This window comes from Trichechus manatus, unplaced genomic scaffold, assembly GCF_000243295.1.
Source record: "Trichechus manatus latirostris isolate Lorelei unplaced genomic scaffold, TriManLat1.0 scaffold00021, whole genome shotgun sequence".
Lineage (NCBI taxonomy): Eukaryota > Metazoa > Chordata > Mammalia > Sirenia > Trichechidae > Trichechus > Trichechus manatus.
This window is the reverse complement of record NW_004443957.1, coordinates 15,541,560-15,557,978: the sequence shown is the minus strand read 5'-3', so window position 1 is coordinate 15,557,978 and position 16,419 is coordinate 15,541,560. Positions and strand designations below refer to the sequence as shown.

Genomic DNA, 16,419 nt, shown 5'->3' with positions numbered 1-16,419 from the left:
ATCAAATGTCTCCAGACACTGCCCAATGACTTCCCTGGGAGGGGAAATCACCCTCAGTTGAAAATCACTTCTCCAAATTCCACTTATTTCTTGATGATTTCTGCTTTGTATATATTTAAAGTGATATATAAAAGATACAGTAATGTTGCATGTTATATAAGCCATTTTTTAATTTTGTTTTCTAACTACTGTATCAATTTTTTTCGCTTTTCAAAAATAGCTTTTATTTAGATATTGTTGACATGTAAAAAACTGCACACATTAAACGTATATAGTATACACCCATGAAAAAAACTTCAGCAATCAAAATACTGAAAATACCCATTGCCCTCAAAGTGCCTAGTTTCTTCCACTCAGCATAATTATTGTGAGATTCATCCATGTTTCTGTGTGTATCAATAGTTCATTCCTTCTTATTACTAACTAATATGAGTATATCAGAATTTGTTATCCATTCATCTATTGATAGACATTCGGGTTTTTCCAGTTTGGGGCTATTAACAAATAAAGCTGCTATGAACATTACACAAGTCTTTTCTCTTCAGTAAATACTTGGGAGGGTGTCATGGATTGAACTGTGTCCCCCCAAAATATGTGTCAACTTGGTTAGGCCATGCTTCCCAATATTGTGTGATTGTCCCCCGTTCTGTCATTTGATGAGATTTTCTTATATGTTGTAAATCTTATCACTATGATAGATTAGCGGCAGTTAGACTGATGAGATCTACAAGATTAGACAGTATCTTAAGTCAATCTCTTTTGAGATATAAAAGAGAGAAGCAAGCAGAGAGACAGGAGGACCTCATACCACCAAGAAAGCAGCGCCGGGATCAGAACATGTTCTTTGGACCCAACGGGGTCCTAGACAACAGGAAGATTGAGAACAAGGACCTTCCTTCAGAGTCAACAGAGAGAAGAAAGCCTTCCCCTGGAGCTGGCACCCTGAATTTGGACTTCTAGCCTACCTGACTGTGAGAGAATAAATTTCTCTTTGTTAAAGCCAGCCACTTGTGGTATTTCTGTTATAGCCGCACTAGATGACCAAGACAGAGGTGAATAGCTAGTACGTGTATGCTTCACATTTTAAGAAATGATCAATCTGTTTTTCAAAGTGGCTGTACCTTTTACATTCCCAGCAGCAGTGTATAGAGTTCTGGTTCCTTCACATCCATGTTAACACTTGGTATAATTAATTTTTATTTTAGCCATTCAAATCAGTGTGATTTTACTTTGTACTTCTCTAATGATTAATATTATGCATCTTTTCATGTGCTTCTTTGACTTGTATACCTTCTTTGATAAACTGTCTATCAAACCTTTTGTCCATTCTTAAAATTGGGTTGTTGCTTTTGAGAGTTCTGAGAGTTCCTTATATATCCTAGATACAAGTCCTTAATCAGATATTTGATTAGCAAATATTTTCTCACTCTATGGGTTGTCTTTTTACTCTGTTAACAATATCTTGTGAAAAGCATATATTTTTAATTTTGATGAAGTTCATTTTATCTATGTGTTGTTTTATGGACCATGCTTTGGTGTTGTACTTAAAAATTCTTTGCCTAACCCGAGATCACAAAGGTTTTCTGTTTTTGACTAAAAATTTTATAAGTTTAGGTTTTACATCTAGGTTTACGATTCATTTTGAGTTAATTTTTGTATATGATTCAAAGATATATAGATTCAAGTTCATTTGCATATGGATATCCAATTGTGCCAGCATCATCTGTGGAATACACTATCCTTTCTCCACTGAATTGCCTTTGTGCCTTGTCAAAATTCCATTGTCTATATATGTGTTGGTCTATTTCCAGACTGTTCTATTCCACTAATCTACCTATCTTTATACTAATAACACATAATTACCTGAACTGTGATATCAGGCAGTATTAGCCTTCCACCTTCGCTCTTCTTTTTCGAAGTTGTTTTGGCTATTCCAGGTCCTTTGCATTTCCACATGAATTTAGAATCAGCTTGTCAACTTCTACAAAAAAAACCTGGTAGGATTTTGATTGGCATTGCACTGAATCATCAAATCAATTCGGGGAAAATTGTTAACTTAAAAACACAGAACCTTCTGACCCATGAATAATGAACAACTCCCCATTTATCTAAGTCTTTTTAAATTTCTTTCAGCAACGCTGTGTACTTTTCAGTATTTCGCATGTTAATGCTATTGTCAATGGTATTAAATTTCCATTTCTGACTGTTTATTCCTAGTGTAAAAAAAATACAATTGACATTTATACATTGTTCCTTTATGTCCTACCCTTACCAAACTCACTTGTTAGTTCTAGCAGTTTTGTAGATTCCATCAGATTTCCTATATAGACAATCATGCTGTCTGTGAATAAAGGCACTTTTATTTACTCCTTTTCAATCTGGGTGCCCTTTACTTTTTTCTTGACTGACTGCACTAGCCAGAACCTCCAGTAACACTGTGAAATACAAGTGATGAGAACAGACATCCTTGTATTGTTCTTGATCTCAAGGCAAAAGCATTCCTTCAGTCTTTCACCATTAAGTATGATGTCACCTGTAGGTTTTTCATACATCCCGTTTATTGGGTTAGGAAGTTCCTTTCTAATTCTAGCTTGCTCAGGGTTATTATCAAGAATAGAGATTAGATTATCAAATGCTTTTTTTTTTTTTTTGCATTTTTTGAGATGATATAATTTGTTGAGGATTTCTGCATCTATATTTATGTGGGATATTTCTGTATAATTTTCTTATCATCTAATGTCTTTGTCTAGTTTTGGTATAAGGATAATGCTGGCTTCACTGAGTCTAAGTTAGAAAGTATTCTCTCCTATGCAATTATCTGGAAGTATTTGTGTAGAATGGCATTATTTGTTCCTTGAATGTCTGGCAGAACTCACTTGTAAAGTCAACTGAGCCTGGAGTTTTCTTTGTGGAAAGATTCTGACCACAAATTCAATTTCTGTAATAGATACTGGGCTATTCAGGTTGCTTCTTTCTTCTTGAGTAGAATTTGGTAATATATATCTTTCAAGGAATTTGTCCATTTCATCTCAGTTGTAAAATGTATAGGCATACAGTTCACAACAGTCCTTGGTTATCTTTTTAATATCTGTAGAATGTACAGTGATGTAATTGTGTCTTCTCTCTTTTTACTAATCAGTCTGATAAGTGCTTAATCAATTTTATTGATCTTCCCAAGAGAACCAGTTTTTGGTTTCATTGATTTTGTCTATTGGTTTTATTAATATTTCATTAATTTCCTTCCACATTGATCTTTATCATTTCTTTCTTCTAATTACTTTGGTTTATATCTTAGGCTGGGTTCTCTACAGAAGCAGAACCAATGAAGTGCATATACATACGTGTGTGTATATATATATATACATGTATACACACACACACACACACACACACACATATGTATGTATACAGAGAAAGACAGAGATTGATTCATATCAAGGAAATGGCTGAAGCAGATGTAGAGCCTAGATAGTCCCAAGTCCATGGCTCAGGCACCAGGCTGGAGGCTTCTCCAGACTTACACAGCAGCGGGGGCTGGTGAACCTAAAACTGGCAGGTAAGACGACAGGGTGCTGGCTCAAGTCCCCAAAACTGGGGGGCAGATGATGACAAGCTGGGTACAAGATCAAGAGCAGAGCAAAAGCCAGTGAGCTTAGCCAGTGTCTTAGTCATCTCGTGCTGCTCTAACAGAAATACCACAAGTGGATGGCTTCAACAAAGAGAAGGTTATTCTCTCACAGTCCAGTAGGCTACAAGTCCAAATTCAGGGCTTCAGCTCCAGGGAAACGCTTTCTCCATCAGATCTGAAGGAAAGTCCATGTCATCAATCTTCTCTTGGTCTGAAAGCTTCTCTGCACAGGAACCTCACGTCCAAAGGATGTGCTCTGCTCCCAGCACTGCTTTCTTGGTGGTATGAGGTTCCCATATGTCTCTGCTCGCTTCTCTCTTTTACATCTCAAAAGAGACTGGATTAAGACACTATCTAAACCTCATCATAGTGACAGAGTTTACAACACATAAGGATATCACATATAACCTCATCATAGTGATAGAGTTTACAGCACATAAGGAAATCACATCAGATTTACAAAATGGTACACAATCATACAATACTGGGAATTATGACCCAGCCAAGCTGACAGATATTTTTGTGGACACAATTCAATCCATGACAGCCAGAAAGTCTATATATACTGAATGCAGGCCACAGCCCCAAGGAAATTCCTTTTCAACTGACTAGCTGCTCATGGTAGATCTCATCATGGAGGTGATTACATTATATCAGATCTCATCATGGAGGTGATAATATCATTACATAACTGCCAAACCACTGAGAATCGTGTCCCAGCCAAGTTGATACACAACATTAACCATCAGTTTGTTTGTTTTTTTCTAATTCCTTAAGGTAGAAGTCGTTATTGTTGTTAGTTGTTGACTTGGCCCCCAGCTCATGGTGACCCCATGCGTTATAGAGTAGAACTGCTCCATAGGATTTTCAAGGCTATAATCTTTACAGAAGATTATGGAGCCACTAGGTGGGTTCAAACCACCAACCTTTAGGTTAACAGCCGATAGTAAATTGCTTCCACTACCCAGGTAAAATCAGAGGTCGTAATTTGAAATCTTCTTTTTTAATATAAGCATTTAGCGCTATAACTACCAAGAAATGCTTTAGTGGCATCCCACAAACTGATACGTTGTTTATATTTTTATTCAGTTCAAAATACTATCTAATTTCTCTTTGATCTCTTCTTTGACCCATAGGTTATTTAAATTTGTGTTATTTAGTTCCCAAATATTAGTTTTTCCAGAGAGGTTTCTGTTAATAATTTCTAATTTAATTCCATTGTAATTAGAGAACACACTTTGCATGATCTCAATCCTTTTAAATTTGAGACTTGTTTTATTGCCCAATATATGGTCCATCATGGAAAATGTTCTGTGTGCAATTGAGAAGAATGTGTATTGTGCTGCTGTTGAGGGGAATATTCTATAAATGTTAATTAGATGAAGCTGGTTGATACTGTTGTTCAAATCTACTATATCCTTGTGACTTTCTATCTCCATATCCTATCGCGTACTGAAATCTCCAACTAAAACTGTGGATATGACTGTTTTTTCTCAAAGTTCTATCAGTTTTTCTTGCATGTATTTTGAAATTCTGCTATTAGCAGCACAGATATTTAGAATGGTTATGTCCTCTTGATTAGTTGACTTTTTTAGCATTATGTAATGACCTCCTTTATCCCCAGAAATATTCTTTGCTCTGAAATCTACTTTAACCTGTTATTAATCTAAATATAGCCACTCCATCTTTCTTTTACTATGTTAAGCATAGTATATCTTTTTCCATCCTTTACTTTTAACCTATTTGTGCCTTTGTATTTAAAATGTTTCTTATAGGCAGGATAGTTGGGTCTTGTCTTTTTAGCTAATCTGACAATTTCTGCCTTTTATCTGGTGTGTTCAGAACATTTAAATTTAATGTGATTATTGATACGGTTAGGTTTAAGTCTATTACCTTGCTATTTGTTTTCTACTTGTCCCATGTTGTCTTTTACTCTTTTTAATGCCTTCTTTTGGATTAAATGAGTACATTTTCTGATTCTATTTTATCTCCTATGTTAGCTTATTGGCTATAACTCTTTGTTTCTTTTATAGTGGTTGCTCTAGGATTTACAGTATACATATTTTAACTCACCACAAACTACCTTCAAGTAATATTATACTATTTCATATATAGTATAAGAGCCTTACAATAGTATACAATCTTGTATAACATTTTGCCCACCTAAGGCTCTGAACTGAGGTATACTACCTCTTTCTTAAAATGAGAGAAAAGCAAGCATTAGAAGAAGCAAGCAACAAACCCAGAGCTCCTTCTTAACTTCATTAAAAAAGAGTAAATAACTAAAAAGGATATACATGTTTAAGAATCTGAACTCTAAAACTAGACCACCAGTTTCAAATTCTACCTCTGCCACTTACATACTGTGTAATCACGGGCAAGTTGCTGAACCTGTTTCTCAGTCTCTACCTCTTTAAAATGATGACAACAATAGTAGCTACTTTATCAGGTCATCATGAGGATCCAAAGAGTTAATACATATAAAATGCTTAAAACAACACCAAGCATCTATTAAATGCTCAGTAAATAGCAATTAGTATTATTCTCACTGTGTAAGTCAGTATTTTTTAATGCCCTATCCACTACCTAAAATAATCTTGGTTACCCAGCCAACACATTAGGTTATGCTGCTTTGAGTCGATCTGCAAGCAGATTAACTCCAGTTAGGCTCTTTTAATTGCAAGAAATTCATTCAAATTACCCCAAACAGCATTATATGTATGCTATTACTGAACATTTGTTATGTGCTTTTGTGGCATTGTTTTCAACACTCTGCACGTGTCATCTCATTTAATCCTCAAATCAACCTATGAGGAAAGGTATTATTATGATGCTTATTTTACCGATGAAGAATGAGGTGGAGAGGTTAAGTGACTTGCCCAAGGTGACAGAGCTGGTAAAACCTAAAACCAGACTTCTAATGCCAAAAGTCTGACACATAAGCCACACTCTTTCCTGGGAAAAAATGCTTGAATGTAGCCTTAAGAAGGGCAGGAGGCAAAGAAGTGCTAAAATGAAGGAAGAATAATACCTAAAACAGAGCTAGACATCAGAATCTTCCATCTCATGCTCTGAATCTTCCTCTCTCAGGTCACACGGTTTCTCTTAGAATTATCTGTTTCTCTCGGCACGTATGCCCTATTCTTTTTACTGACTTCCTCATCACCTTTATCATTTCTGTAACTTACAGCTTCTGCTTACACCTACTTCCATTCCCTTAAACTTTAGTTTTACAGGACTAAACACCAAGGCATACTTTCAGCTTCACCTCCCATGGCTCAATGGCAAATTAATTGGTGTTTCCTATAACTGACCATAATTTTTCCACCAGACAACCTTAGGTTGTTAGTGGGCTTACAGATAAGCAGCCCTTAGGTCAAATGCCCACTCTTGAACCAATCAGTTGCAATACAATTCTACATGATATAAAGCATAGCTAAGCTATTGAGGTCCATTCCTCTGCAGTGTACTGTGGAAAAAGTAGACCTCGTTCTAAGGAACTTGGGCAGGTCAGAATTACAAAAGATAAGTCTAGGACACTGAGTCAGCTATCACCATTGATCTGGGGTTCAAAAGTCTTGTCGGTATTTCTAGGTAATTTACTTAATCATAGTAATTAAGCAGTTATAAATACAAATGGTGTTGGTCGTTACCAAGAGATCATATAATATACAGTGTCACACATGACATGGGTCACAGATCCAGCTACTGTTAAGTCAAGGTGTGCCATGCTATATAAACAGTGCTACAGTTGAGAAAAGGAAAACCCGCTGTTGTCTGTCATTTCCAATTCTGCTCAGAGACAAAAGTAGTAAATATCAATAACCCCGTAGTCCCTGGATGGCGCAAACAGTTAAGTGCTTGACTACCAGCTGAAAGGCAACTGGTAGGGAGTTTCTTTTTGAAAGATAATGAAAATATTCTGAAATTAATTGTGGTGATGGTTGCATGACTGTGAATATACTAAAAACTATTAAATTTTACAGTTTAAATGGGTGAATTATATATATGGCATATACATATGAAGTTGCTACAATTAAAAAAATAGTGTATCCTACAATTGAGGCCAACAAAATACAGCAAGTTAGGTGACAAAAGATAAAACAGGTAAAAGTATCTAGAACAAATGACAAAGAATAAGATTCATAAAGCACTCTTAAATATTATTAATGTTAACTAATGGGGGGCGCTTCAACTGCATGAGTTGTTCCCTTTTATAAGTTAGGGGTTATTGTATTATTCTTTATATACTTTTGTGTATCTGATTTATTTTATTAAAAGAATTTTAAAAGACTGAGCAATAAATGGGTAAAGGATATGAAGAGGAAATTAGAGAATGTTCGATAAACGTCTAAACACATGGAAGTATAAACTTCATTGTAAATTAAAACAATTAGAGAGCTTTTATTACATATCAGAATAATATATATGTTTTTAAAGCTAATCACCAAGTTAGTGAAGGTATAGACAAACAAATACTTGTACACCACAGATGCAAATGTACTTAATCTTCAAACAAGCAATTCCCCTTTTAGGAATTCATCAAAAGGAAATAATTAGAAAAGTACAAGAAGATCTATTTAAAAAAATGTTAACTCTATTAATGCTTATATTATGGAAAGGTTAGAAACAACCTAAATGTCCATCAAAATACTGTTTAAATAAGTTATAATACATCCATACGTGCTACAATGCAACCATTAAAAATGACGATAGAAACTGTCTTTGAACACCATATAAGCATCCCTGGAAGTATACAAAGGCTCTTTTATATGAACACCATGGTTTTTGCTTGGTTTTTTTTTTCCCCCTTTCTTCTTTTGTGGTTTGATTTTACTTTTTTTTATTGAGATATGCATACATACTACAATGCGAATGTATCTAAGGTATATTGTTAGATGAATTTTTACATACGTAAACAACCACATAATCTCAAATGAGGAGACAGAACATCTCCAACATTCTGGGAGGCCCCTCTTGCCCCTATCATTCTCTAGTCACAGCCTCAAAATTAAACGCTATTCTGACTTCTATTAACATACATGAGTCTGACCTTTATCTTAACGAAACATAAATGGAATCGAATATTATATACTCTTTTGTGCCTGTCTTCTTTTGCTCAACGTGGTATCTGTGATATTCACCCATGACTGCTGAGCGTAAGGGGTTTTTCTTCTTCCCTGCTGTATAGTGTTTCACTCTAAGGTTATACCACAAATTACTTATCCATTCTGTTGATGGACATTTGGGTTGCTTCCAGTTGGGAGTTATCATGGAAAAAGCTGCTACGGACGTTCTTGTACGTCTTTTTTTTTTTTTTAAATGTTTGCCTGTCAGCTTTTGCAGGTTTCATAACTTTTTCATTGCCTTTTAATTTCATTTTAGGTATTTTATTAATAAAATAAAAAGGGCCAAACAACTCAGAAAAGTGTAAAAAGAAAAATATGATATCCCACCACGTAGACAACTACCATTAACATTTTCATTTTACATAAACAAGGTAATGTTAAACATGCTGTTTTTTCTAAATTAACTTCTTCCTTTTTTCTGTTTATTTTCTCCCTTCTTTCTCCCCATCTCCCCATTTCAGCCCAACCAGATAGCAAATGTTTACATTTGGTGTGAAATATTTTTCACTTTTACAGGATCAGTTACACACTCATACGCATGCAGATATAGCGTTTTTGTTGTTTGCTTTACAAAAGTGGGATATTTTATCTACTCCTCTGCATCCTGCCTTTCTAAAAAAAATTCACTGATTTTTCTTTGTCTTCATCTTTTGTAATGGCTTTATTAAGATATAATTTGCATACCATATAATTCATCCATTTAACGTGTACAATTCAACTGTTTTCAGTGCATTCACAAATATGTGCAAGCATCACCACAGTCAATTCTAGAAGTGTTTCATCACCTCAAAAAGAAACTTTAGCTATCACCCCCTCAACCACCACCACTACCCTCAAAACCCTAGGCAACCACTAATCTACTTTCTGTCTCAATAGATTTCCACGATGTGGAAATTTCCTATGAATGAAATCTCATAATATGTGGCCTTCTTGACTGATTTCTTTCACTTAGCATAATGTTTACAAATTCATCCACATTGTAGCATGTACTTCATTCTTTCATATGGCCAAATAATATTCCATTGTATGTATATACCACATCTTATCCACTCACCAGTTGATGATGGACATTTGAGTTATTACCATTTTTTGGCTTTTATGAATACCTTCCTCCTCACTTATCGACATGGTTAGTTCTGAAGACCAGGTCATTATGCAAAACTGACATTATGTGAAAATGGAGGATGACCACATCAGATCACAAAATGGAGGATGACTACACATCATTATATAACTGCCAAATTACATCACTACATAACTGCTAAACCACTGAGAATCATGGCCCAGCCAAGTAGACACATAATCTTAACCATCAAAGTCTGCATTACTCTCCTTCACACCTCGGTGTTCGTTTCTGCCAGATGTAATTGTTAATGCACAAAATAGTCGGATAGTAGATTTTTTACTATTGCTGTAAATGCAAAATGTTGGATAACAAGATAGTAAGTGAAAAGGTGTAATACTGCTATAAACATTCATATACAAGTTTTTGTACGGACATACATTTTCATTTCTCTTAGGCATATACCAAAATTGCGGGGTCATGTGGTAGCTCTATGTTTAACCATTTGAGGTACTGCCAGACTGTGAAGCTGCATCATTTTACATTCTCACCAGTGGTGTATGAGAGTTCCAACTTCTCCACATCTTCACCAACACTTATGTGACTTTTTTTATTCTGGTCATCCTAGTGGGCGTACAGTGGTATCTTACTGTGTTTTGATGTGCATTTTCCTACTGACTAATAATGCCGAGCATCTTTTCATGTACTTATTGGCCATCTGTATATCTATATACCTTCTTTGGGTTATCTTTTTCCCATTAAGTTGTAAGAGCTATATATATTCTGGATACAAGTTCCTTTCAGATATATGATTTGCAAATATTTTCTCCCAGTCTGTGGGTTTTCTTTTTGCTTTTTTGATGGTGTTCTTTGATGCACAAAAGTTTTTAATTTTGATGAAGTTCAATTTATCTATATTTTCTTTTGTTGCTTGTGCTTTTAGTGTCATACTAAGAATCCTTTACCAATTACAAGATCACGAAGAGTTTCCTTTGTTTTCTTCTAATTAACAAGTCTTTTGATGTACAAATACACTGATTTCAACCAGAAGTGAAACTGTTGGTTCATAGACCACATACATATTAGCCTTAGAATATGCTACCAAAGAATTTTCCAAAATAAATGGTTTTACCAATTTTGAGACCCATTAGAAATGTATAAGCATTCTAACTGCTGTACATTCTTGTAAACATGTGATGTGAAACAATTTTTTCACATTTACAAGACCACATATACACTCACACGCATGCAGATATGGGTTTTGAAATATAATTCAATAAAGTTCAGATTTTTCATTAACGCTATTCTGATGGGTGGGTAGTGGTATCACATTATAATTTTCAGTTCTGACAATTATGTTTGAGTATCTTTTCACCTTGGCCATAGAGATTTTTTTGTGTTTACCTGTTCCAGTCTTTTGCTCATCTGTTTTAAAACTGAATTGCCTGTATTTTTATTTTATTGATCTTAAGATTTCTTTATACTCTGGATAGAAGTCCTCTGTCAGATATAAGCATTGCAAATACCTTTTCCTAGTGTGTCACTTGTCTTTTCACTCAACAGAATCCTTGGACAAAAAGAAGTTCTTATTTAATGAGTGACAATTTATCCATCTTTTATTTTTAGGTTAGCACTTCTTGTGTCCCATTTAAAAAAGATCTTTGTCTACTGCAGGATCATGTAGATATTTTTCCATGTTTTCTTCTAGAAACTTTATTATCTTTCATATCACATCTATGATTCCTTCAAGGAACAGATAATCCCTATGCTATAAAACTATTTCAAAGAATAGAAAAAGAAAAGCTTCACAACTCAGGTTATGAGGCCAGTATAACTTTGAAACCAAGATATATATAAACATACATACATTTGTGTGTGTGTGTGTGTGTGTAAACCTCACTGATAAATGCAGACTTAAAAAACTCTAAATAAACCATGAGCAAATCAAACTCAGCAGTGTGTGGTGGGGGGGGGGGCAGGGAGGGAAATGTATCATGGTTAAGCAGGGTTTTTACCCAGGAATTCAAAGATGGTTCAACAGGTAATAATATATTAATGTAATACAATCCTATTAGCAGATTAAAGGAGAAAATATCTATGATCATCTCCACTGATATGGAAAAAGCACTGGATAAAACTCAGCACTTATTTATGATATCTTTTTAAAGTCTTGGAAAACTAAGATTGGAGTGTTCTTAAACTTTTAAAGTTATCAAAAACATAGAGTAAGACATCATACCTAAAAGTCAGAAACATGAAATCCAGAATCACCAATCTCAAGTGAGTCCTACATACTTCCTGGCATTCATACTTCCCTATCCTAACCCATCCCTTTTCATTCTATTCTCTTCACTTCCCATTCTTTGACAGATGACTCTATCTTTTCTTCTCTCTTCAAACCTCCAACACATTCTTCTGCACTCTCAGCTGATGACTTTGCTTCCCCATTGTTGTTGCTGTTAGTTGCCACTGAGTCAGCTCGGACTCATGGCAATCTCATGTATAACAGAACGAGAGGTTCTTCATGATCACTGGTATGCTTGAGTTCATTGTTGTGGCCATTGTGTCAATCCATCTCATTGAGGGTTTCCCTCATTTTCACTGGCCTTCTACATTACCAAACATGATGTCCTTTGCTAGCGATTGGTCTTTCCTGATGATGTGTCCAAAGTGAGTGAGCTGAAGTCTCACCATCCTCACTTCTAAGGAACATTTTGGTTATATTTCTTTTAAGACTGATTTGTCTGTTCTTCTGGTAGTCTACAGTATATTCAATATTCTTCGCCAACAGCAAGTTCGAACACATCAATTCTTCTGTCTTCCTGGGTCAGGCACACCTTAGTCATCAAAGTGACATCTTTGCCTTGTAAAACCTTAAAGAGGTCTTTAGCAGATTTGCCCAATGCAATGTATCATTTGATTTCTTGACTGCTGATTGATACAAGTAGAATAAAATCCTTGACAACTTCAATATTTTCTCCATTTATCATGATGTTGCTTACTAGTCCAGTTGTGAAGATTTCTTTTTCTTTATGTTCAGTTATAATCCGCACTGAAGGCTGTAGTCTTTGATCTTCATCAGTGTTTTAAGTCATCTTCATTTTTGGTAAGGAAGGTTGTGTTGTCTGTATGTAACAGCTTGTTAACGAGTCTTTCTCTAATTCTGATGTTGTGTTCTTCATGTAGTCCAGCTTCACAAATCATTTGTTCAGCATACAGATTGAATAAGTGAAAAAAGATACAACCCTGCTAGACATCTTTTCAGATTTTAAACCAGGCAGTATCCCCCTCTTCTGTTCAAACAACTGCCTCTTGATGTATGTACAGGTTCCATAGGACCACAATTAAGTGTTCTGAAATTCCCTTTCTTTGCAATGTTATCCATAATTTGTTATGATCCACACAGTCAAATGCCCTCACATAGTTGATAAATCACAGGTAAACATCTTTATGGTAGTCTCTGTTTTCAGCCAACATCCACCTGACATCAGCAATGATATCCCTCATTCCAAGTACTCTTCTGAACCCAGCTTGAACTTCTAGTAGTTCCCTGTCAATGTACAGTTGCAGTCATTTTTTAATTATCTTCAGAATTTTGCTAGCATGTGATATTAATAATACTGTTTGATATTTGTGCATTCTGTTTGATCAACTTTCTTTGGAATGAGCACAAATATGGATCTCTTCCAGTGAGATGGCCAGGTAGCTATCTTCCAAATTTCTTGACATCGACAAATAAGCACGTCTAGTGTCGCATCCGTTTGTTGAAGTATCTCAAACAGTATTCCATCAATTCCTGGAACTTTGTTTTTCACCAATGCCTTCATTGAAGCTTGAACTTCTTCCTTCAGTACCAGTGGCTCTTGATCATATGCTACCTCCTGAAATGGCTGAGCATCAACTAATTCTTTTTAGTACAACGACTATGTGTATTCCTTCCATCTTCTTTTGATGTTTCCTGTGTCATTCATTTTACCCATACAATCCTTCAGTATTGCACGTGAAGGCTTGAATTTTCTCTTCAGTTGTTTCATCTTGAGAAATGCTGGTTGTGTTCTTTCCTTTTGGTTTTCTAACTCCAGACCCTTGTACATTTCATCATAATACTCTGCCTTCATCACAAATGCCAAACAAGATAAAATTGAAGATTATTACAAACTGCTGCAGTCCGAAATTGATTGAACATGCGTGGCATCAGGATGTACTGATAATTCCTGGTGAATGGAATGTAGAAGTTAAAAACAAAGAAGACAGATCAGTAGTTGGAAAATACAGCCTTAGTGATAGAAAAGATGCCGGAGATTACATGATAGAATTCTGCAAGACCAACAACTTACTTACTGGAAGTACTTTTTTTCAACAACATAATCGACGACTACAAACATGGACCTCGCCTAATAAACTACACAGGAATCAAATCAACTACATCTGTGGAAAGAGACGATAGAGAAGCTCAGTATCATTAGTCTAGACAAAGGCAGGGGCTGACTGAGGAACAAGCTATCAACTGCTCATGTGCAAGAGCAAGTGCAAGCTGAAGCTGAAGAAAATCAAAGCAAGTCCACGAGGGCCAAAGTACAACCATAAATACATCCTGACAGAATTCTGAAAGGATCTCAAGAACAGATTTGACACACTGAACACCAATAACTGAAAACCAGAAGAACTGAGGGAAGACATCAAGGACATTACACATGAAGAAAATGAAAGTTCATTAAAAGACAGGAAAGAAGAGCAAAATGGGTGTCAGAAGAGACTCTGAAACTTCCTCTTAATCACAGAGTAGCTAAAGCAAACTGAAAAAATAATGAAGTAAAAGAGTTGGAGAGAAGATTTCAAAGGGCAGCTTTGAAAACCCGATGGAGTACGGTTCTACTCTGACACACATGGGGTCGCCTGAGTCGCAATCAATTCGAAGGCAACTGGTTTTTATTATGCAGATAAATGAATGCTATGAAGAAAAATAAAGCAATGTAAGGGCACAGAATAAGATGGGGATGTTATTTAGGTAGAATTTTCAAAAAAAGCCTCTCCAAGAACCAACTTCTCAGTATTAAAAAAAGTCCTGAAATTGATAAACATTGGGAGCCAATCGTTCAAACGAAGGTTCTTAGCATCATCTTAGGTTATTACTACAAAGATGCATCTCTACCTACAAAATCAGCCTAAGAAGGAAAGTTTGTTTTAAGAAAAAACTCATAAAATAACAGAAGGGTATAAATCAGGTCAAGATGAGAGCTTCATTTTAAATCTCTGTACAGAGCAATGTATCATTCAAAAGCCAGTACCAAAGGGTCCTCTCTGGTAGCATACACTGCCAACCATCCTCAAGCGCTAAGTCATATGAACACTGCTATTTATACCGTTCCCATACCCCTAACTGAAGCCCAGGTGGCGCAGTGATTAAAGAGACTGACTGCTAACCAAAAGGTTGGCAGTTCGAAACCACCAGCTGCTCTTTGGAAACCCTGCAGTGGTTAAACAGACTGACTGCTAACCAAAACGTCAGCAGTTCAAATCCACCAGCCGCTTCTTGGAAACCCCATGGGGCTGTTCCACTCTGTCCTATAGGGTCACTATGAGTCAGAATCGACTTGACGGCAACGGGTTTGGTACAGCTTTATACCACTAACTAGGAGCCCTGGCAGCGCAGTAGTTAAGAGCTCGGCTGCTAACCAAAAGGTCAGCAGTTCGAACGCTCCTTGGAAACTCTATGGGGCAGTTCTACTGTCCTATAGGGTCACTATGAGTCGGAATCGACTGGACAGCAATGGGTTTGGTTTGTTTGTTTTTTTGGTTAACTAGCCATTACTTATTAAAGTGACTGGGTAAATTTATATTCAAACTTCTTTTCACAGAACACCCAAACCCAAACCCATTGCCTTCGAGTCAATTATGACTCATAGTGATCCTACGGGACAGAGGAGAACTGCCACACAGGGTTTCCAAGGCTGTACTCTTTATGGAAGCAGACTGCCACATCTTTCTCCCGCACAGCAGCTGGTGAGTTTGAACTGCCCACCTTTCTCTTAGTAGCCAAGCACTTAACCACTGTGCCACCAAGGCTCCTTTTTCACAGAACAGGTTAAACATTTCATATTCCAGGGTTTTATTCCTATTATGTAGTTAAAAGTTTTTCTAAATCAAAAGCTCAAGCCAGAAAGATTCTGGATCACTCCAAGTTCCAAAATTTATCACATCTAATCTTCAGTTCTCTTATTTGAGAGCAACTAATGAGAACAACACACATTTAAAGAAACAATTTATAGGTAATGCAACACATTAATTTTCCCAGACAAGGAACCTCACTTAGGCTGAGACAGTTTCAAGCTATTTGAATTATCTTTTCATTGAAAACTGAGTAACTAAAAAAAGTATTCAGATTAAAATGATTTTATTCCAAATACAGTCGTTACACAATAAAAACCACATATTCAAAAAGATGGATTTTAATACATCTTATTCTTGAAACACTTGTACCATTAAAAATAAACTCAAGCTGCATATGTTTTATGCAATAAAAAAAGCAATACTCTCAGAAAAAATAATAAGTTTAAATTTTATCTGACAAAACAAGCTGTGTATGTTTTATGCAATAA

At 35.8% G+C, this 16,419-nt stretch overlaps 1 protein-coding gene and 1 pseudogene across 3 annotated transcripts in view; one reads left to right on the top strand and one right to left on the bottom strand.

The window, feature by feature from the left end:
• RALGPS2 (Ral GEF with PH domain and SH3 binding motif 2) overlaps positions 1–16,419 on the bottom strand; it is a 167,249-nt gene that overhangs the window by 147,143 nt on the left and 3,687 nt on the right. The window lies entirely within an intron of this gene.
• Positions 3,483–16,419, top strand: part of LOC105756083 (atherin-like) — a 16,404-nt pseudogene continuing 3,467 nt past the window's right edge.